At 37.2% G+C, this 22,328-nt stretch overlaps 1 protein-coding gene across 8 annotated transcripts in view; it reads right to left on the bottom strand.

Annotated features, from left to right (window-relative positions):
* The window catches only part of LOC128263297 (AF4/FMR2 family member lilli), a 69,831-nt gene that overhangs the window by 41,588 nt on the left and 5,915 nt on the right, over positions 1-22,328 (bottom strand). The window lies entirely within an intron of this gene.

Below are 22,328 nucleotides of genomic sequence, written 5' to 3'. Positions count from 1 at the left end.
TGCCTTCGTTGGTGGTGGCAACTGGTTGCAAGAGGATAAAGCCGCAAACAGAAGGTGGAGTTGCAAATGGCGAAATGGCTGGGTGGCGGTGGCGTGTGGAGGGGTAAAGATTTGGCAGCCCAAGCGACGGACGACCTTATGCCCACAAAATCCCTCTGCCCTTTAAACCTCCGGTACCCGGCGCCCGGCGCCTTGTACCCTCGTTGTCTCATCTGGAATGAAGTTGATGCTGGATGTTGCTGTTGCTGTTTCTGCTGCTGCTGTTGGTTGTTGCTTTTAGCCGGCGGCACTAACATTTCGTTGGTTTGCTTGTTTTTCGTCGGCCAAAGCTTGTTTCGTACATTTTCGCATTGCCTGCCGGTCCCCCACTCCCCCTTTATTGCCATCTTGTCCCACTCGTACTACCAATTGCTCCTCTTGTGCGCTCTATTTGGCTCAAATGTTTTCTTCTTGTTTCTTGCGAGCTTCGCCTCCGTTTTTTATGCATTTCATTATACTTATTTTCTACCTTAATAAACATTGCTTTATAATTGATATAACTCGGTTGGAAACCCTTTTGCATTAGGGATTTTAATTATAAATAAAAGTCATCAAAGGATTAATTTGCAGTAATTAAACAAAACAAAAAAAAAAAAGGTTTATAACAACAAATTTATTAAAAACTAATTATTAAGCTTGCAACAACACTAGGCTTATCACATTTATCTAGCAACAAACTGCTTGACCTCATCATCCTATATTTCGATTTGACTATGTGTTTGTGTGTGTGTGTCTCCTCGAGCTTAACTCAAGTATCTCTCAACTTGTCAGCTCCTTAAAAAATTCGACCATCCTTTAATCAAAAAGCACAGCGCAATAGAGCCACTACTTCATTCCTGCTTTCTTTGCAAGCAAATGGAAAACTCAAAACAGCAACAACAACAACAACACTTCACACAACTTTTCGAACAGCTGCTTGAAGTAACGCTCCGACTTTTCATCCCAACAACTCCTGCTTTTCACAGAAGAAGAAGACTGAACGCATCGTCCAGTTTTGACTTTTCAACTTCTTTAACCACTTAGACTCATCAACTTGTTTTGCTGCTACTTTTTAGCCAGAACGGCACGGTGGTGTGCCCTTCTCCATACTTTTCTTTTAGTTTCCTTCATACACGGCAGTTGTGTGGGTGTGATTGCTGGTATTTTCTTCATTTCCTTTTTTTCTACGGAAAAAGTTCTGCATGCCACTTTAATTTGCGCAAACTACCAACAGCTAACCATATCAGTTGGGGCTGAATGAAAAGAAGATTACACACTAGTATATTGCTGTTATAATAAAATTTAAAAATTGCCTAACTAAAGCCTCGTTATATAAGTTCGTTTTTAAGGGGACGTTAATATTACTATTAAAAATTTAAATGCTAGATATGTCTAACATCACATCAAATGTACATTGACTAGCATTTGTTAAAGTTAGAATGTGTATAGCCACTAGTTTATTAATATTTAAGGCTGATTTTCTTATATATTAAGGAAACAAGTTTATTTTTACTTAATTAAGGTATTTATTTATAAAAGAGAAACGGCAAAAGTTATTATTAAGTTAAATTAAAAGTTTTTTTTTCAAAAACCTAAATATAGAAACAAAACTTGAATATAATCAAACTAGTTATTAGCTTTTATTATATTATTACTTAATTAAGCTTATTTTTTGGCCACACCGTCTGCTATTTGGTTTGTTTTGTGATTCACTTAAACAGGAGGCACTTTTTGTTCGCTTATTTTCGAAGCCTGTCCATAAAAGCGGCTACCTACGCCTACGGCTTCCCCCAAACGCCCACCACCCACCGCCCACAACCCAACGGCCCATGAGCCTGTCTGTGTGTCTGTCTGCCTGCCTCCGGCTCTCTCCAATGGATTTTTTCTCGCTTTTTTCGACAAATGACCAAATGACGTCGACCCAATGTCTGTAGCGTGCTGTTGACACCGTTGACAGTTTGCCGTACACAACAAAGGCAAGAGAGTCGAACGACCCCGATATAATATAGCCCCCTTGTCCGCACTCCCACCGCCGCAACACAATTAACTAAGTATAGCAAATATTGTTCGATCGTGTTGTTTTTTGCCTAATGAAAAATTATTGTTGGCATTTGGCTTAAGTTCTTTGAACTTGCACATTAACAAATGACATTGAAATGTTGGTTAGGGCAAACATTTAGCTTAAAACACACAATGTTTAACTGCTTACATTGTAGATTGCACAGAAAAGCGTTAATTAAGCACTTGGTTTAATGTTGACGGGCTTAGTACTGTAGATAAAATTGTTTACAACAATATTGAAAGCGTTTTTGTTTGGTGTTTCAAACAAGATGTACTGATATTGTTTGAATTCATTAAACATCCTCGAACATTTTTAAATGACAAAATCAAATTAAGAATAATTACTTTAAAGTCTGCTATTATTCTAAGATCTGCCTCAAACCTTTCTAAGAACGCCTTACGATTTTGAGTCCTTGAAAAACTTAATTTATGAATTCGTTGCTTCCAAATTTTTTTGAAGATCAAAAGTGCCAGACAAAATCAATGTTCTTGAGCTCTCTGAAATATAAAAATCCTTGACCTTATTATTCGTGTCGAAATTTCCAAGTACACAAGATAATAAACTCGATAAGTTTTTTAGTATTACCTTTTTTTCGGTTTTATTCGGTGTGTATTTTCCACAAAGCCCCAGAGAGAGGAAGAGAGAAAAGCAACAACAAAAAGTAGCATCAGCTAAATGAGCTGATGCCAACAATAATAACAACAGCAAGAACAACAAAAACAACAACAACAACAAATAGCCGCCTCATCGTGTAATGGAGAAATTTGTTTGTTTTTGCGCTCTCTTTTTGTCTTGGTTTCGGGTAGAAGGCAATAACCTTGAGGCAGGTTTTTCACATAACGACGATGTCAGCTCGAAACGAAAGAGACGCACAGAGTGTAAGAGCGAGAGGGAAATATGGCAAGAGCGTCGCTCACCGTGTAATAAAATAAGCTTCATAAAAAGGCAGGCAAAGAAAATAAAAAGAAACAGGTAAAAGCAATATAAAATATATCTCCCAGCATGTGAAATGCCACAGAAAATTAAAGCAAAGGAAAAATAAATACTTTGTGACCTGTCTTGAGTAATCATTGAATCGAAATGATAAAAAGTTTTGCTAAGATACATATTTACCAAGTATTTTCATAGGAAGTAATTGGAAATAGCATCTAGTGAATAATAAAGTTTCTCATAACATTTAACCTAAATTAAAGATTCGTTGCATGACAAACTTGACTCAAATTTAATCGAATGACTCAGAATTTTTTAATTTTACTTAACAACTTGAATATAGAGTGAAAAGATGAGTCAAAGTTTCTAAATTAAGTCTGGCTCAAAATATTCAAAAGCAAATTAATCATACGTACACATGATAAACTTTAAACAATAAATAATATTTGTATACGCATTAGAAGTAAAACAAAATAACTTAACCAAATTCTTCTCCTTAGATTTTTCGCACACTTTAATGTTTATATTTAACAGATATTATTTGATGATATTAACACTTGTGATATTGCACCCAGGAGGTAAACTTATGAAATTACCAATATCATTCAGATTCGACTTCATTTATGTACCCACATCTTTGTGGGCCCAATGAGTCAGACAAGAAATCAATAAAATATTCCTTTAATTATCGCCATCATTTCAGTGTTGGCGAAAATTCTAATCACCCTCAAGTGGTGAATGGCAGCTGGAGATGAGAAGACAGCGTAAAATGTTTCTGGGTCACTGGCAAAAAGAAATGCCAACAATGTTCAAGACTCTTTACACACCTTCTTGCTCTCGTTGTTGTTGTCGTTGTCGTTGTTGTTGTTGTTGTTGTGGCTGTGGTTGTTGTTGCCTGCCATTGCCATTAATCATTGCCTGTTAAACAATAACAAGCACAGGCAGAAATGGCAGCAAACAACGACAGTTCATCGTCGAGACGGTGGTGGTAACTTGGTCCAAACAAGTGGCACACGCATCGCGTGCCAATGGATAAGAGAAGAGAAGAGAAGACAAGAAAGTGAAACCCAAAGGCTGTCAAACTGTATGATGACAAACACAATAAGTACACGAAAGGAGGGAGGGAAGGTCGAAGTTTGAGGCCGGGTGGAGCAGGCAAAGTGTTTGCTCGCGGGTACAGCCTGGCTAAAAGGTCAAAGTTGATGGCCAAACAAGAAGCTTAAAAAAATAAGTCGGCTCCAAAGAATTTTCACGTGGTCACCTTGTGATATTAGTAATCTTCAATAAATTGAGATGGCAAATAAAAAAAATTAAAATCAATATTTTTATGAACAATTTCTGTTGTTAATTATTAACTTGTAAAATGTGTACCACATAAAAACCCAATTAATAGAATGAATTTTAAAATACCTAAATTTTTACTTAAGCAACTCTAAAAATATTTTATGCCACAAAGTTGACAGAATGTGTATTTACATTTTTTTCTTAGGACAAAGTTCAATCTTCTCTGCTGCTCTGCTCCTCGACCTTTTTTAATAAGCACCATTATAGGGATAGGGGGTTGACAGAGAGTTTTAGAGCGGGTCAAAATGTCGTAAAAGTCATCAAGCATACGCCTCGTAAACTTTTCTTTGCAAGGTTTGCGTTGTGAAAGTGAAATCTATAATAAAAATTTTCACATCGCACTTTTCCTTGCGATTCTTTACAACCATTCACCACAACAATGTTTAGCGTCTCTGTCTCTTTCTTGATCAAAAAGTGTTTTAGTGTGGGCGCGACATTTCACAAGTTTTATGGCAGTTAAAATTTTAATTTCCATTTCCCATCTGATTTTGCGAAAAGTCATAAACTTCCTTTCAAGTGGCTTATCAACTGCAGCACACGGGCTATAAATTTTCTTCAGGCAGATAGAAAATGTATTTACTTACATTCACTGGTATGTTATATACTAGTATTATTATACATCCATTTGTGGATGACTCACCTGCAAAGAGATAAAGAAACAAAAGTGATAAATTAGTGGGGCATTTATTCAGTTTAAATTACTATTTCCACACGGAATCGTATGGAATGTTGTCGAGGCAACTGTTGTATGCAAAAATGTTGTATAATTTTGGCAAGACTTTTTTTATTTTTATAGTGAAAGGAAGTTGTCGTTGGAGGCGATGGCGGTTACAAGTTTGGAAGTTTTTTTTTAAAATTGTATAACTTAACTCACAATAAAACGAATAAAACCGCACTAAAAATACCTGATAAGCTGGTATTACATTTATTAAAAGTTATTGTCTAGTAGTAAAATATATTAAAAAATTGACTTTTGCCCATATTTTGCTACAACTTTTAACAATAATTAATGAAATTGTTTTCCTAACTTTATTACTTGCTAAAAGGTTTTGGTTATTCATTCCTCATATTTAAAAAGTAAACACACAAGCTTTAATTGTTTATGGCGTTAGCTTGCGAAAACGATCTTAAATGATTGCCTTTAGCATGATAAAGCGAATAGTTTAATATAGTCGTAATACTTGATATTCTTTAAAGTAATCTGACTTACGATCTCCATTTTTGTTCTCCCTTTTGGTTCTCAGACTTCTGTTTGCTTGCTTCCCTGATAACATGTTATGGATTTGTTTTTGTTTTTTTTTTCTTTGAAACGAGTTTACACTCTTGATTCGATTGTAGAAATTCTGCCCGTTATCAGTTTGTCGTGTTTGCGGCTTACACACACAAACAAAATAACCACAAAAGAAAACAAGAGTTCCCCAACTAAAGTTGATTACATACTTAGAAAACCTCGCATGTATTCTTAATGATTATATTTTTACTTTGCTTTTATTTCTTAAATGTCCCCATAAATGTCAACCCAGAATTGGGTTTTTGTGGCTTCTTAAAATCAGATCAGTGTCATAGTTAGAGATTCGATTTAAAGGTTTTAGTTCTATTGTAAAATTAGTTACTATCGAATTTAAATTGTTTTCTAAAATTCAAACGCAGTATGTTATCCGACGTAGAAAACTCCCCCGTCTAGACAACCTTGACGGCTTTTTATGGTGGTTCTGCCCGTTTTTGTTCTTGGCCTATTTTAAAGTTTTATCGATCAAACTGCGTGGAATTTCATTGAGAGTGACAAATGGAAGCGAACGGCCACAAAAACAAGAAACAACAACTCCACCACTCGCTGGGTAGAAAGCTGAGCTGTTTTGCGTGGAAACGATTTATATATTTCTTCTTTCATGCTTCTATTTTTCCCTTGCCTGCATTTACTGCTTGCAATTCTGATTAAATTATTTGCGGAAAGCAAAAAGCCTCAACACTTCTCAGTGGCCTGGTTTCAATTATTTTTATTATCTCTTTTTCATTTCGTTTAACCCGAATGTCTGATGAATAAAATTAAAAGTGATTTCTTGAAGCCAAAAAATCAAAAACCAAAACAAAAATCACTCAGAGGCAGATAAATGTGTGTATATATTGCGTGAAATCAAATCAAATAATCAACAGCAACAAAGCTTTGAAAAAAAAAATAAAGACTCTAACTGACAAAAGTGAGGAAAAAACGAACGAAAAAATTTAGGCCAAAGACAAACAAAGCGTCTACCAAATTGCATTAGCCAAATCACAGCAACACAAAACTTTTCAAGCTTGAAACGGAACAACAACAACGACGGAGAAAAAAGAAAGCAAGCAGCTGAAACAAAAAAAGATAAATAAATAAATGAGAAAAAAGAAAGAATGCTTCCAGTGGAGTGATACAACTTTGCGATACCTTTTTTTAATTGCCTTGCTGAAAACTATCTTAGTTAAATGTAGTTTTCGTATATTTTAAACTCATTTAAAATAACGCTTTCTAATAACAAAATTTGTTTTTTAATTTTTGAAAAATGATTTAAAAAACCTGTCTAAAAAAGCTGGCAAAAATATATTTGTTTTAGTTTAATCCAGTATTTTCTTTAAAAAAAATATATATATAAGATAATACAATCTTGAAGAGAACTCTTAAGACCAGATCTTTACGATAAGATCTTTACATCAGATATTTTTTTATTTCAGTTTTTATAAGGTATGAACTGCATTGAACGAATATAATATACCCCACTTCTCTGTAATTGCTGGGTATAAAAACAGTGACCAGAGAAACAACAGAAGCAGAGAAAATACTAAAACTAGACGTCAAAAAACGAGAAACATATGCAAAAGCCAGATAGATGAAGAAGCTAAAAGAATGAGCAAAAACATAAACTAAATAAAGCAACCTTGACAACAATTAACACACATACATATATGAATGTGTTTGTGGAGGGAGCTAGAAAGGGGAGACAGGGACAGGAAGAGATTGAGAAAGAGAGAGGCACGCGTGCAAAAACGTAACAAAAGTCGCGCCTCCGAGGTAATCAATCAATGTAAGCGTTTTTAAACGGACACATACTACGTTTATGTGATGACCATTTCATGAAATGGCATAAAATATAAATGTGTGCATAACCAGCATTTCAAGTATTCATGGTGAGGCGCCACCAATTTTACCTGGTTCGTTATTGGCAGCAAAGACTAAAAAATTAGATTTCTATATAATTATTTCTAATTAGTTTCCATGCTTATTTGAGCGGTTTCTTAAAATTACTTTATTGTTCTTTTGTTTAGCACCAGCACATATCTGGCAACATTACTCCAATAAAAATGTATTTACCTTTTTAGTTTTATGCAATTTTTATAAATTATATTATGGTCCACTTGATTTTTTGATAACCCTCAGAAAATATGTCTGCCAGCTTTATTTTCCCTGTAGTGTTTCACAAAATACAGTTTTTCATGATATTTAAAGCATAAACTTAATCGAGAAAGAGAGTGCACACGCTGCGTGATTGGTATTGATAAATTAAGCAAAGTATGTCGGTCACACAAGAAGCTTGTTTAATGAAGCGCCGTCTTGCTGCCACCGTTAAATGACGGTAAAAAGAAGGAGAACAAGTTGCAAAAAACGCGCGCAAAACCGCCGAGTGGAATTTGCATTCCGCTTTGAAACTCACTGACAAGCGGATTAAGTTGCTGCCCATATCAAATAACACGCATTGACACACATAACAGCATGTAAATATTATTAAATATTGGTAAATAATGGAAGCTATTGGCTCAAATGCCCTGACATTTGCCGATTAATCGCTGTATTAATAGGCTATTGTGTATTGATAACAAACAATTACACAAAACTACAAATGTCTACTTGAGGGTGTTATTAAATACAAGTTGTATAATAATCTTTGATTGGCATGTTAAATGTTGCTTCGAAGACTTTTCGAATGTGTTTATATTTCAACAGAAACGTTAGATCGTTTAATAAAACTAAATGAGATAAAAACATTACTCAAAAGACAATACCCATTTTCCACTCAATACATTTCCAAAGACGGTCGTACATTTAAAATACCATCTTATCAATCATGTTGGATTTTATTGCCATGACCTCTGCCCACTCTCGTAAGGAGGAAACTTCTTATCCGTAATTCAAATCTGGACTCCTCTCTTTGCCGTCGCGGGCTGCAAAAAACTCCATTTGCACACGCTCAATTAAAGATTCGGAAAACTGAAGCGTAACTGCCGCCAATGAGCTATAAAATACATATCAGCAGTGGCAACAGTGGGCAGGCATAAACAACAAAAAAGCAACCGGGAAAGAAAAAAGCTTCAAAGGACTCCCGCCCAAGTCCAAGTGAAGGAAGAGGGTTTACAAGCCGAAAAGAATGAAACTGCCACTTGAAGCAGAAAACGAACGCACAGAAGAGAAGCAGCGCAAAAACGAAAACAAAAGACATGGGCGAATAGCCCACCCCCTCCAGGACTAAGGATGAAGGATGAAGGACGCAAAACGAAGGACGAAGGACGATGTTCCCGACGACGTCGAGGACGAGGACAACTTCACATTTGCCGACGACGCAGCGACGACGACATCGAGTCGGGGGCAAACTCAAAAGCAATGATGATTTATGTACGAGGACCAAGCCTTGGACTGTAGTAAGCGTTACAGGAGCGGCAACGCAGAAACGCAGAAACTAAGAAACGAGGCAACAGCGCAACGGGAACAGAAGGAAGCACTTGAGTATTCATGCAATTTCTGGGTTATAGCCACCATTAAACTTGCCCTAAACTAAGCGGAGGCCAAACCCAGAGCGGGCTCAGCACAGAGACACCATGCACGGAGACCAGGGACCAGGACAACCAGAAGAATCCTTTCGGACTGCCAATGGAGCACACATAAAAAGTGGCAAGGGAATGCACAGATTAGAGATGGGAATGTGCAATAGAATGTATAAAATACAATATTAAAATGGTTGGCGTATTAAATAAATAGAGTAAGTAGCAGGGCATCATTTAAATTGATTTAAAAGTTTCGTAGAACTAGAAGTAGTTAGTTTCTCAAAATTTAATACTCGAATAAACAAAAAACTTTCAGAAGTCGTGCAATGAACAACCATCTTTAGTGTGAATTTAAGTAACACAAGAGTTTAGAGTGTTCAAGTCTCTTGCCAACCGGCTGACGATTTTGTAGGCTTGTGCGAGAGTAAGTTGCATTTGGAAATTGCATGCCAAACTGCAATGGATTGTGAGACGCCAACGATGAAGGGGGTGTGGCAACAAGGGGCATGGTCGGAGGCAGTTGACAGTTCAATGTTGCATTTTCAAAGTAAAAAGGATGTGGTTCCTTGTACGTTTTGTAGTTGTTTTTGCTGCTGCTGCTGCTGCTGCTGCTGTCTCATTTTAGGCGCTCAACTTAAAAGCAAGTGGATGGCGGGCGGCAACGAGGCGTCGAGGCAACGATGCAACGAGACCATATTAGAAAGGCACAAAAGAAAGTGACAGAGTGTGTGTGGGGGTGGAGTTGGAGGCGGCAGGATATGCAAGGATATGCCGCAAAAGTAGCGCCAAACGAGCGAGTCAAGTTGAGTTAAGGACTTCGTAGGGGGCAGTGGGCATAATATGGAGATAGAGAATGGTGAAATGTAAATGTTGTTGGCTCTTTTGGGTGCGGTTTCCTCTTCTGGCCTGGCTTCAGGTTTCGTCCCCAACTTTCCCCCTTTCCCCTTTTCCCCCCTCGAGTGGAACTGTTGCTATTACACTTGGGATGCTGCAGTCACAGTCTCCGTCTGAGAGAGAGTTTTGCACTTTGTTTGTTGTTTATGTTGATGTTGCAATTGCAATTTGCATAGCCTTTTACGTCATTGAGGTGAGTCTGTGAAAATGTGGGCCTATAGCTGCTGGGTGGTAGCAGAAAACGGGCCATATTTTTGAGGACATGAAATAGGAAAATCAGTTGCACCCGTTTAATTCAATCTGTCGAATATTTTTCAAGAATTCTTTAAAGTGCTTTTGTGATTGATTAATAATCCAGAGCTTAAGAAATTGTTTACTAGGCACTGCCTGCTCAATTTAAAAACATTAACATCTGTTTTAATTGAAAACGCTCTAGCTTGCATTCCTTTCCCAAACAATGGTGATATTTTACATTAAGAACTATTGAGTTGGCAATTGCATATATAGTAATTTCAATGGAAATTTCATTCGACACAACCGTTTGATACTCCCGTTGCAGACCCAACTGTTTTTCCGACCTAACCAATTTGCCGATTCTTTATTGACACGTGTGCCAGAACTTGGGCAAAAAGGTGGTAGTGCCACGCGTGGGAGTCTGCGGAACAGGTGAGCAGTTCAGTTCAGGTTGGCAAAGACGAGGGCAAAGGGGCAAGGCAGTCGAGACTCACGTTCCTTGCATCTCTCTCACAGCATTTCTGTCTGGTGAGTGCAGCAAGGACTTTGGCATTTTATTAAATTACGTGACTCGGAATCCTGCTCCCTCCTATTACCCTCTTACACTCAAAACCAACTATTTCGCCAATCTTTAAAACCAAACAATATTTAACTTTGTTCATCAGTTTTAAAGTTGTACGAAATAAACTGATTAGCTAGGGTTAAACCATCTTATCAAAATAAATACTTCCGATTGTCACCATCAACTTAAAGTCTGTTTTATAAGTTTTACAAGATTTTTTAGAGTGTAGTTATATTTTGTGTGTTGCTAGGGGAGCCGTGAAAGGGGGCTAACTTTGTTACTTCAAGTTTGGAACCGCGCGCGCGTTGAAAAGAAATAAAAATGTGTTAAGGTTTCGGTTAGTTTGGGAGTGAACTGGCGACGTTTGCCAGGCAAATTTCTTGCCAAAACACAGTGGTCAAAGTCACTTTTTCAAGGAACAAATTCCAAAAAAAAAATTTAAGAAATAACGTTGTACCTAATCCGTTATATACAACTGATGAAATAGTTTTTTTAATTTATAAGCGTTTATGCTTCATGCATTACAATTTAGTTTAAAAATATACAAAACAAAAAACCGACTTTATATTCGCTACTTTGATAGAATTATGCCAAATATCCGCAATGTATGCAAGGTAAATGCAATTGATGACCATTGTACCATGTGCCAGTGGAACTTTTGTTCGAGTAGCCGATACTGTTGGCTTCACACGCTCGTCATAATTCGATTGGAAATATAACTGAAAAATTGGCAAACTAATGTGTGATTGCTTGCAGTTATCGATAACAAATTGAATTGAGTTGATTTACGCTTGGAACTCGTGGCGAAGAACTTTTTAGAGTGCAGAGATTTAATTACATGTTCGTCAGTATACGATTACACTCATCATCCACGGGGCATTTACCCTTCAATAGCAAACTTTTTCCTTTACCTTGCACTTATGTAATTGTGACAATTTTAACTGACCTTTTGACAAATTTGCGGTTAATCTATACATTGACGGAGAGAATAGTAATTACAACTAATACTTTAATATATAGAAAAAAGTCAAGCAACCTTATCGTGCTGTGAAATAATGTTCGACATTATTAACTTCACTATCGGGCAGCACTTAAAAAGTATTTCCCATGCAATATGCGATACATTCAACCAGCTTTGCGAGGAGAAAGCAAATAAAATCCGTAAAAGTCAGATAGCGAAAGCAACAAACAAAAAAAAAATAACAATGAGTCGCGCCCACAAATGCGAAAACGTGCAAAAATGTCCAAGAATAATGTAAAGAATGATTATTTCCATAACAATGCGATTAAAAAGCTCACTCTGCTGTCTTATCAAGTGGCAACTTATCAGACATCTATATACGCTCGAATGTGTAACTCTCTGACCTCTCTCTCTATCTCTATCTCCCTTTCCTGCTCGCTCCCTTTGCGAGCTCGCTATCAGCCAGATGAAACGTGATGGCAGCAAGCCCTCAAATCGGCACAAAAATTGATTATTAACTTGGTTAACCTTGAATGCCATGTGAGTTTGCTACTTTGGCAGCTACTTACTTAATTCTCGGTGCTCAGCTGCTTAGAAAAACTCTATTTGGTTTGATTGGGAATGGGGAAAAAGTATTAAGAACTTGATTATAGCGGTAATGGTGACGCAGGCCAAGTTAAGAAGTTTGTTCGACAAACTAGTTGGGTTGTAATGAAAGTATATTAGGTATACGGCGGGTTAGCAATACTTTGTGAAATTGATGCTTTATTTAAGTCTTAAACATTTAGTTAAAAAACGTATAAAAACAATATCAACAAGTGCTTTAAAGGAACTAAATCTCAAAATAAATTCGTGGTTGGTTATCTAAACAGTTTTAATCAGGAAATGCCTAATCTTAATTTCCACAGGGCCACTGAATGTTGCATAGATTAGGTATCCAACATATTGCATTAAAACAATCCACAATCTTATACAATATTTATTTAACTGATATGTTGAATGCAAATAATTAATCCATGCCATGCAAAACGTGCAAAACTCAGGCGTCAAGTCAAAAACTTAAAATAGAATTGTGCGAATCGTTGGGCAATTATAAGGCCATAAAAATGGCGCTATGAGAAATGATCTTTATAGTAAGGCGAGGTAGAAGGTGTGGTTTTGGCAGCAGACAAGACACAAGCAATGAAATTGGATTTGTTTATAAACTATTCCAAGCACAAATGAATCATTCAACGGGCTAATTGAAAACGCAAGCAAAAGCAATAGAAACTATATCTAAATAATTAATTAAGATAAGTATTATGGGAATTGCATTTAGAAATAAACCACCGCTGCTTTTATCTATATAATATTATTCTCTTTCTCGTTTCTCTTGCTCTGCAATTCTCTGGGCCATTCTCACCTCAGTGTTGCTATCTATTTTCTGATGCCGCGTGAGCTGCCTTGTCGATGTTTATTTTTAAAATAGCCGCCGCGCGCATTCACAGCAACAAACTTGTAGCTAAAATTACTTTTTTTCTGATTGTTATTTTTGTTGTTCTTGCTGCCGCCTGCTTTTCATTTGCGTTAAGTGGGTGGTCAGAAATAATACAACAATAATAACAAAAATAACAACAACAACATTAACAACAGCAATCCACCGCCATAGCCTGTCTGGATTTTGCGGAATTTCCCCGCTTTGGCATTGAATGGAAATGTATTTTCTGGAAAAATCGCAACTGGCGGATGAGCAAGGACATGTGCCACCCCATTTAGAGATTCCGCAGTGCGATTTGGAATTGATTGCTTTGCTCATCGATGGTATTATAATTCAAGCTGGAAGATTTAAAATTAACGTTCGGTTGTCAATTAGGTGATTAAAAATGATTCTGGTTAATGATGAATTTTAAAATATGTTTACATAGGTTTCTTTTTTATATGTTCTAGCTCGAACCTGTCTAAACCTTTTTATCAGAAATATTTTATAAGTAATTTCCAAAAAGAAATTTTTAATTTCTGGGTTTTTTGTGATAACTCAACTTTATGTTTTAAGCGGCTTATCATATACTCCGTAAATAATAAAAGCAATGATAATCATGTTACCATAAAACATACCTAATGCGAAAATGGAAAAAATAAATGAAATCCAGAGGGAAAAAGAGAAAGGCTCTCAAAGTTAATGCAACACATTGAAGATTCCAGGCAATCCAAAAGTTTTTCCCTTAGTGCCAAATGCATTTGGCTTGGCCATTTGCCGTGATGGGAGATTAGGAATGTGTGGGCGGGCGTTTGGGATGTCTGCGTTGGGTTCCGACTTGTCCCGCCCCCTCTTGCCATTACCCACCGCCAACCGCCCCCTTAACCCCTTCGCCTGGCGCGTGTGTTGACATTCATGGCACATGCATTGACACGTTTTTTGCATTGTTGCTGGAATGACGACGTCATCATAGTTGTCGTCTTCTTGGTCTTGGGTCTTTGTCAGTGATTGAAGTTTTTGCATACAAATGAAGTGTTAATCAGCAATGTTGGGCCTGCATCCAAGCGTATAAAGAAGCAAAACTTTCGCCGGTCTTGTCTTCCTCTGTAAGTCTTTTTGTGTGTTCCTTAAATTAAATAGGACTCTGCCATTGATTGACATTTTTTGTAATGGTATACAATTTCCTTGGAAAAAAAAAAGCTTTGTTTTTAAAAGGATTTACAATAATCCGGATTTTTGATTACTAAAAGTAACCTTGTGACTTTTTAGTTTTCAACTTATAATTGCAACACATATTGCATCAATACTACATCAAATGTTTTCCAGGACGAGAATTAACATATGAACACCAAAAATAAAAAAACTGCCTTGAAAACTAAAAAGGAATGTCCTGAATTGAAAAAAAAATATAGATATAATTGCACCAGCCTAATTAACCGTCGAGTTATGTAATATTTCAGGAGCACTAATAAAGTAACTTATGATGATTGCCAGAATTTCCCCACAATAAAAGTGAAAGCGGTAATTTTGGCTGACTAACCCTCTTCATTCACAGTCGCACCTCTCTTTCCCACATCCTCTGGTCGTCTCTGTCACGCAACTGGGGCAACCCGGGGCGAGTTCTCAGGGGTCGATGGTTCCACTCATTTTTCTTGTTTTGTATTTACGAGAATGTCTAACCCTTGCCGGCGACACACATCTCCACTCAATGAATACATTTTCATAAACGAAATGTGGGCATGTCCCAACGTCGGGTCGATGCTTTGTGACAACCCATGGTTATCGAGCTGCATTTTGTACGACGTTTGATCCCTAAGGGATTACCTCACAAAATTTTATAGAACTTAACTACTCCTAAATAATCCATTAGGGTAGTATTCATGGGTTTCCTAAATATGTGATACACAGCAATATTATTAGTTTTTCTACCACATTACACCAACTATGTAAAAACCCATAACACTTCAAACTTTGAGAACATACATACACAATTATAAACAACACTTGTCATATTGTTTAAGCGCACATTTCAGCAATTACTTTTTATACACACAAGTAAACCTCCTATGGCGGGGAAATCCCCTATTTGATAGGCAATCGATAAACATTTACGAGGAGCAAACGTCTCGAATAATGTTCGACTAAAAGGTACAACAACCAATAAATTAAACAAAGACGGAGGACGAAGAAGAAAAGCGGGAGTACCACAAAAGCACCAATGCTCGCTGGTAGTGTTGCCAAATGAACTGTTTTTAGTCAACTTTTGGGATTTTAAATAAGACCACATTCTAATTTTTTTAACTATGTTTTTTCAAAACAACAAATTTCCGAATCATGCTTAAAGCAATTGAAAAATTAATTATTTATTAACTATTAGGTATCATCAGTTTTAAAATCTTAAAAAGGTTAAAAACTCAAAAATTGTTTTTTTATCCCATTTTTGGAGGTAAAATTTGTTTGCTGCAGCAAACATTCTTTTATTATCTATTTATTATAATCCAGAGTTGCCATCACTGCACGCACGTTGAGGCATATTTCCAGTGCTTACAAAATACTACATGTGGAGTGAACGAGAGGGGACGAAACAGCGGAAGAACAGCATTACAATGTAATCCAAAAGTACCAATACTAACTCCCTGCCATATGCAGACACACAAATACTCACGCACAGCGGGAGGAAACGCACATTGAGACAGTTTATCGATCGTTAAGCAAACAACAACAAAATTGTTGAGAGCGAGAGGGCACTACGAGGAAAAAGCACTTACTCATACAAATGCATATAAATAATAAATATATGCACAGAAAAAAATGTAATACAGAATTGTTACAGAACAGTGAGACTGAATGTAATTTGTAGTCTTAGCTTTAAATTATAAATAATTAGAATCTTTTTTTTTCTATCTTATTGTCACTTATTAAATTGAAGTTCTTGTACCACAATCAGAGGTAACATTTAACTTGATTCCAGTATTTCTTATACTTTTTCTTTGAGTGTATTCGTGCACACATTAATAGTGCACAAATATTTCAGGTTGGCAAAGCATTGCATACATAATGTAGCTAGCTTTTTGCTCAGTTGTAGATGCCGCTGCTGAATGTCGAGGAAAATGTCATATTAACACCTAATTATGGTGAACGTGTGGGGCAAGAGGAAAAAGAAGAAAGTTTGGGGGGTAGGGGGAGGGTAAAGTAAGGTAGACGGAGGCCACCCACCCAAGTGTTATGTTAATTGTAACTCTTGTGTGTGTGTTTTGGATGACGTTGGAAAAGCCCCACAAAAAATGGCAGAAACAACAAACCAACAGTATCAAGTGCAACCGAATGTGTCAACCGGAATGTTTGACACATTTAATGGAAAAGCAACATTATTTCCAAGCAACAGCTTTATGGTCATTGAGTAAACCAAAAATTTGAATGATGAACCTTTGTTACTTTGTGATAAGCGGAAACTGGGAAGAGGAAATGAACATTTTTCTCTGCGTTAAACATCTTCTCATCATCCCGCGAATTCATTGAAATAAGAATCCCCAAACCGGATGAAACAACTGGCAACCGATACCCACGTTCTTTTATATTGCAATTTTTGTTTGTTGTATTTAGCTGTTCGATCAAGAAAGCACGTTTCTCAGGTCAGGCAGATATATTCGAAAATCCAGGAAGAAACGACTTCCTCGCCTGCAGTTCTCGACAATCAAACCCAAACACTCATTAAAAAGTCCTTCAATAAAGCTTCAGGTTACAATTTTGATCCACAACCACAACCAAAGTCTTCCGTTGCACCACCGGAAGTGGGAAAGCGCAAGCGACACTGTACGACAGAGTGGCAAAGGGAAAAACGGAGCTGAAAGCGTCCAGTTTAGCGCATTAAGCACAAAAACAAACACACACAATGCCGATGAGAGACCCCAAAGGCATGTCGAGGTCCTTTCCCCCCAGTGTTTCCCATTTCCCCGTGATTACCCGACCCCCTTCAGCCTTGTCGATTCCTTGCCCTTTTCTTGTCAATATTAATAACGAAGGAACAAAGTCAACTGCAAATAAATAGCGAATAAGTTTTTGTTTTTATTCGTTCGGTATGAAAAACCACCAAGGATACCCAAACGCCCCATTTCTTGGCAAAGAGAAGGTTGATGAAAAATCCTCCACAATGCTACCCCCTCAGTAAGCGGAAAAGTGCAACTTATTTACTGTTTCCTGGGATGGTCATCTATGTGGATCGTTGCGAAGGGAGGCGGCGGAAGAGGGTGATCCAAGCAGGGGCACCAAGTAAAGCATCAAGAATTGCCAGCCAGAGGTTATACATACACTATAGATATGCACCCCTTGAAGGTCGGCAAGTAAGGATACTCTTTCATTGAATCTATATATAATTTTAATTATGTCATGGCTTGCTCATGCAATAGAAAATTATATTATTCTTTAAAATAATTTTTTTTTAGAAAAGAGGAAATGAAAATTAAACAAATGCCTTAAAATAGACAAAATGTAAAGTCAAGTCGTGACTCATAAGATAGTTTAATATAACTATCATAACTTAAACTGACCAATCCTTGGCTAGAAAGGTATAAATCAACAAGCGGAGAGAGACCAGAGAACCGGGAATAGGCCGAAGACGGTGTTGCGAAGTTCCAGTAGTTTCTTCTTGTCTCCACTTTGCCAGTTGTCGCGCCCTGGCTTAAAGTGGCGGCACTTGTGCGTGAAATGTGCGAGCAAAAACGAAAGAGGTGGTGTAGTATTGTAGCCTCATGGAGCCACACGATTCACATGGACATGGACGTCGCCAAGGCAACAACACACTGCAACTAAGCCCCACCTCCCATCTTCTGACCTCCTCCACAATGTGTGTGTCCTTCAGTTTAACTGCAACTGACTGATGGGCGTGGCGCGGTGTGCAACAGTTAATCATTGAGGTGGTGGCGGTACGGGGTCACATCTTAGATGAAATGGAAGGCATGGGTGCTACCAGGTTGACATTTCTGGGAGTGGCTTCCAGGAAAGGAGCGCTAAGGAAAGGGTCTTTATAAATTACAAAATGTTGATTAAAGAACTGATCATACAAGTAGTTCTGCTACACAAAACTAGTTTTTAAAGTTAGGCAGTACTTTTCACACTGCTGCATATAGTTTTCCATTCATAATAAATAAAATATAATCCAAATATTATTACTCATCTAGAGATAGATTTAGCGCATATTTTTCCACTTAAATGAGTACCGGTTATCACATAGCAACTAAAAAGATTATCGTCTTCTATATTGTTTAATTAGCTATCCGGAGAGGTTGTGTTTTCTACCATATGTGAATAAGCTTCGATTCAGGTTGCCCCCTTTGTGACCCACCATCCCAACCACCCATATATGTACAATGCCAATCCCAACACGTGTCAATTGTGGCTCAGATTCGTTTGCTATATTTCCCTGCTTTTTTTTTGCTTTTGCTCTGGGTTTGGGCTTCAAACACAAGCTTCGGGTCATTAAATAAAGCGACGGCCAATGCACACGACACCGACATACACACCCATGTATATACACAAATATATATACATATACAAGCGTAAACAGTCAAAGGACGAAGGACTCGGATGAAAAACCCCTTGTAAAAAGTACGAAGCGAATTATTTGCAAACAAAAGTGCGAGAAGGGGAAGTGATTTACTTTATCGATAGACATAAAACAATTTGGCTGCCTCTCAATGACAGTTCTCGTTCCTGGTCTCGTCTTCCTCGTCCTCGTCCTCGTCCTTATACTCGTCCTCATCCTTCCTTCCTGCCATTCCACCCTAACATCTGTCATTTGTGTGTGCGCACATATCTTTGATTCCTTTTGTTTGGGTTTCTGGTTAAATTTTATAAGGTATAAAAATTACATGGCCCTTCTTCTCACCCGATTATTTTTAAGGTGCTTGAGTAGAAAAAGGACGACTTTAATTTTTTAGTTTATATTTGTAAGTACAAAATATGTAAAACTAACATATATTAAAGCATAAACATTTACTAAAAGTATTGTTTACTTTAAAATCTTAAGTAATTATAACTCCTATTATTTATTATTTCATTAAATACTTTACTTTTTAGTAATTTGTTGTGTGGTAAATTTGATGGTTACCAGTAAATGTTTACTAAGAAAAATGTTTCTCTAATTATACGTTTTTTGTTTATATAGTGTACACTGTGGACTTTACTTTTTTTTTTGCTTTCTCTGCTTCTCCTTCTATTTTCCACCTTTTTCACTTTTGCATACAAAATGAAAACAGGGCTACCCAGCACTTCCTTCCTGCCCAAGAACCTGGTCGTTCTGGGTCCTAACTGTTGCTGATTTATGGTCTGACATAAGATGGGGGGTCGTCGGGTCGTCGGGGGAGGCGATGTTGGATGACTGTTTAGTTTGCATGTTGCTCTGCTCCTTTTCCCTTCAACTTTTACGTTCGGTGCCTTTGTAGCATTAAAATGACATAATAAAATGTATAATTTCGACATAAAAAATAAAATCCCCAGAGAGATTTCACGGCGCCCCAAGCTTCGGGATTCTGGCTTCTGGCTTCTGGCTTTTGCTATCTCTCACATTCACCCTCCCTCACATACCGCACTTTGATTGCCGACTATACGTGTAGCATATCAATTAGGTGTGTGGGTCAATAGTTTAAGTGGGCCAATGATGGAGGTGAAAGAGCAAGGCAACCCAATGATGGGCCTTTCAGTTGGCATCATGGCCAAAAAAGGATTATGTATCATGCCTTGAATCATCAGTTTGATGTATGTGTAACCCAGACGCGAACTAGTGCAAATATTTAGAAAGTGAACCAAGTAAAGGTTAAACATAAGTATGGAAAACGTATTCTATTTTTAATAATGTCAAAAAGCATTCAGTTTAAAACTCTAACTTTTAATTAAAACTTAAAATACAACCTGTGTCAATATTATTGTTTACACGTTCCGATTCATTAGCTATTCTTTCCTCCAGCGATTCAATTGTAAATTAGTTAAGGAATGACAACTCAATAATTCGATTTACATCACCTTTAGATCATGCATAAAGCAAATTGCCTTTTTGCCCCATCAACCAATCCGTATAAGTGGTCTTCTTAAGCAGACTATTTTATATATATAAGACTTATTCCACTCCTTGGCAACCACTTAGCTATTCATAACCGGCACACACAACCAGACAAATTTTAATAATTCAACTTTATAATGTGGACGCAACGGAGGAAAATCGCTTTTTGGCCATCGCCAAAGGCAGCGAATGATAGAAGTCGGCCAAAAAGGGGGCGACCGAAATGCAATAGAATGTGGACAGCCCAGTGGGTGGCTGGGTGACTGGGTGGCTTGGATGGTGGTTGGGTTCGTTAGGGGAAACCCACAAAAACCCAAAACTTGTGCGCGTGTGTGTGTGTCTGAATGCCACATAGAGTATAGCACATTTTCCCAGCAAGGTGGGAAAAGCCAGTAGGGAGGACGCAAAGTGCAGTCGTAAGGGGGCTGAACACAGACGGTAGTGGTGGTGCAGGGGTAAACCGCGCTCTAGACACACATTAAAATTTCAATTTTGGAGAAATTAAAATTTTATCTGTTCGTTGAGAGTGTCGCACACGTTTTATGCTTGTTGTTGTTTTTGAGTTCTCATTCCCAAACCCCCAAACCAATATTCAGACAGACAAAAGTCATAAAATGACCAAGAACTTAAACAATAAATTGTCCACGTTTTTTCTCTACTATTTAGATTAGACCCTATTGAAGCTAGGCTTTTAGATTATAATTATAAATTATTTTGTAACTACTCAAAAAAGTTAAAAACATCAATATAAAATGATTTTTGTTATACACAGTGGTAGTTAAAAGTATTTACACAAATAAAATGAAATAATGCTTGTAAATTGCGTAAGTACTTTTGACTACTTCTGAACTATTTATGTTTATATGTATTTATAAAATGAAACTTTTACAAAAACTTATAAAACTGAGCCCTTTAAAAACCTTTTGTAATGCCGGTTGGAAGAAATCTTAAAGGGATTTAAAACAAAATTAATAAACTAATTGGGGTTAAAGTAAATGCCTTGTATATCAAATAATAAAAAGTACCCTTTTACATTAAAGCTTTTCCGCCTGGGAAAATTGGGGCATCAAATGAGGGCCCAAGAGTTTTAGGGACCACTAAAGCTCAACATTAAACCATCAGCCTTTCGCCCAGAAGGAAGTGGTCTAAAGAAATCTGTTATGGTTAAACTTTGGAATAAGAAAAAAAAAAATACCAAGTTTTCGACAAATTGCAGCGAAAAGTGCACAATGGTTTAGCCATGGGGAAACAGTGCGTGGCGACGCCGGCAAAATGTACAACAAAAAACCGAAACACGAAGAAAAGAGGGGAGCAATCTAGAAAGAATCTTAAAGCGAAATTTTCCGACAACGCGATACGCTGCCCCCAGTTCTGTATTATAAGTTAAGATATTTTGCTTAAATGTATATAAAAAAAACTGACAACAAGCTGGGAAGACAGGCAAACAATTGTAAACTTTTCTAGTGCGGAGTGATGACTTCTGACTTCTAAATTAATCGTTTTGGTTTTGTTAACTAATTTCAAAAATGACCAATGCGAAATACCACATAAAATAGCAATCACATATGTAACTTTATATGGTTTTTGAGCGGTTGCCATAATTATTAATCAAATAACTTTTAAGATATATTTGTATTTGATAACTTGACTAAAATGATAATAACCTAAAATGGGTTGCTACCAATTTGACATACCCTTTTCACTCCCAAAAGAACTGGGTATGAAGAAACTTAGATTTTTCTACTTTGCTCAAGGTGGGACAACAGAGGACAAGCCAGCGGAAAGGGGGGTGGTGGAGAAGGTGGATTTTCAGCCGTCTGTTGGTAGAAGAGCAGGCCAAGAAAACCCGCAAAACTTGGCAACGCTCTCTCGCTCTGTTTATTGCATGGCGCTAAAAGCAACTGGGGACCGTTTTTTCTTCTCCTTTTTCCACTTTTTTTTTTTTTTTTTGGTGGAACTGCTCTTTATACGTATCTATTATATGGATGTGCTAGTGCCTGTGCTGTTCTGTGCTTGCTTGCTTGTTTG

Source organism: Drosophila gunungcola, unplaced genomic scaffold (assembly GCF_025200985.1).
Source record: "Drosophila gunungcola strain Sukarami unplaced genomic scaffold, Dgunungcola_SK_2 000001F, whole genome shotgun sequence".
NCBI lineage: Eukaryota > Metazoa > Arthropoda > Insecta > Diptera > Drosophilidae > Drosophila > Drosophila gunungcola.
This window is presented reverse-complemented; position numbering and strand designations above follow the sequence as displayed.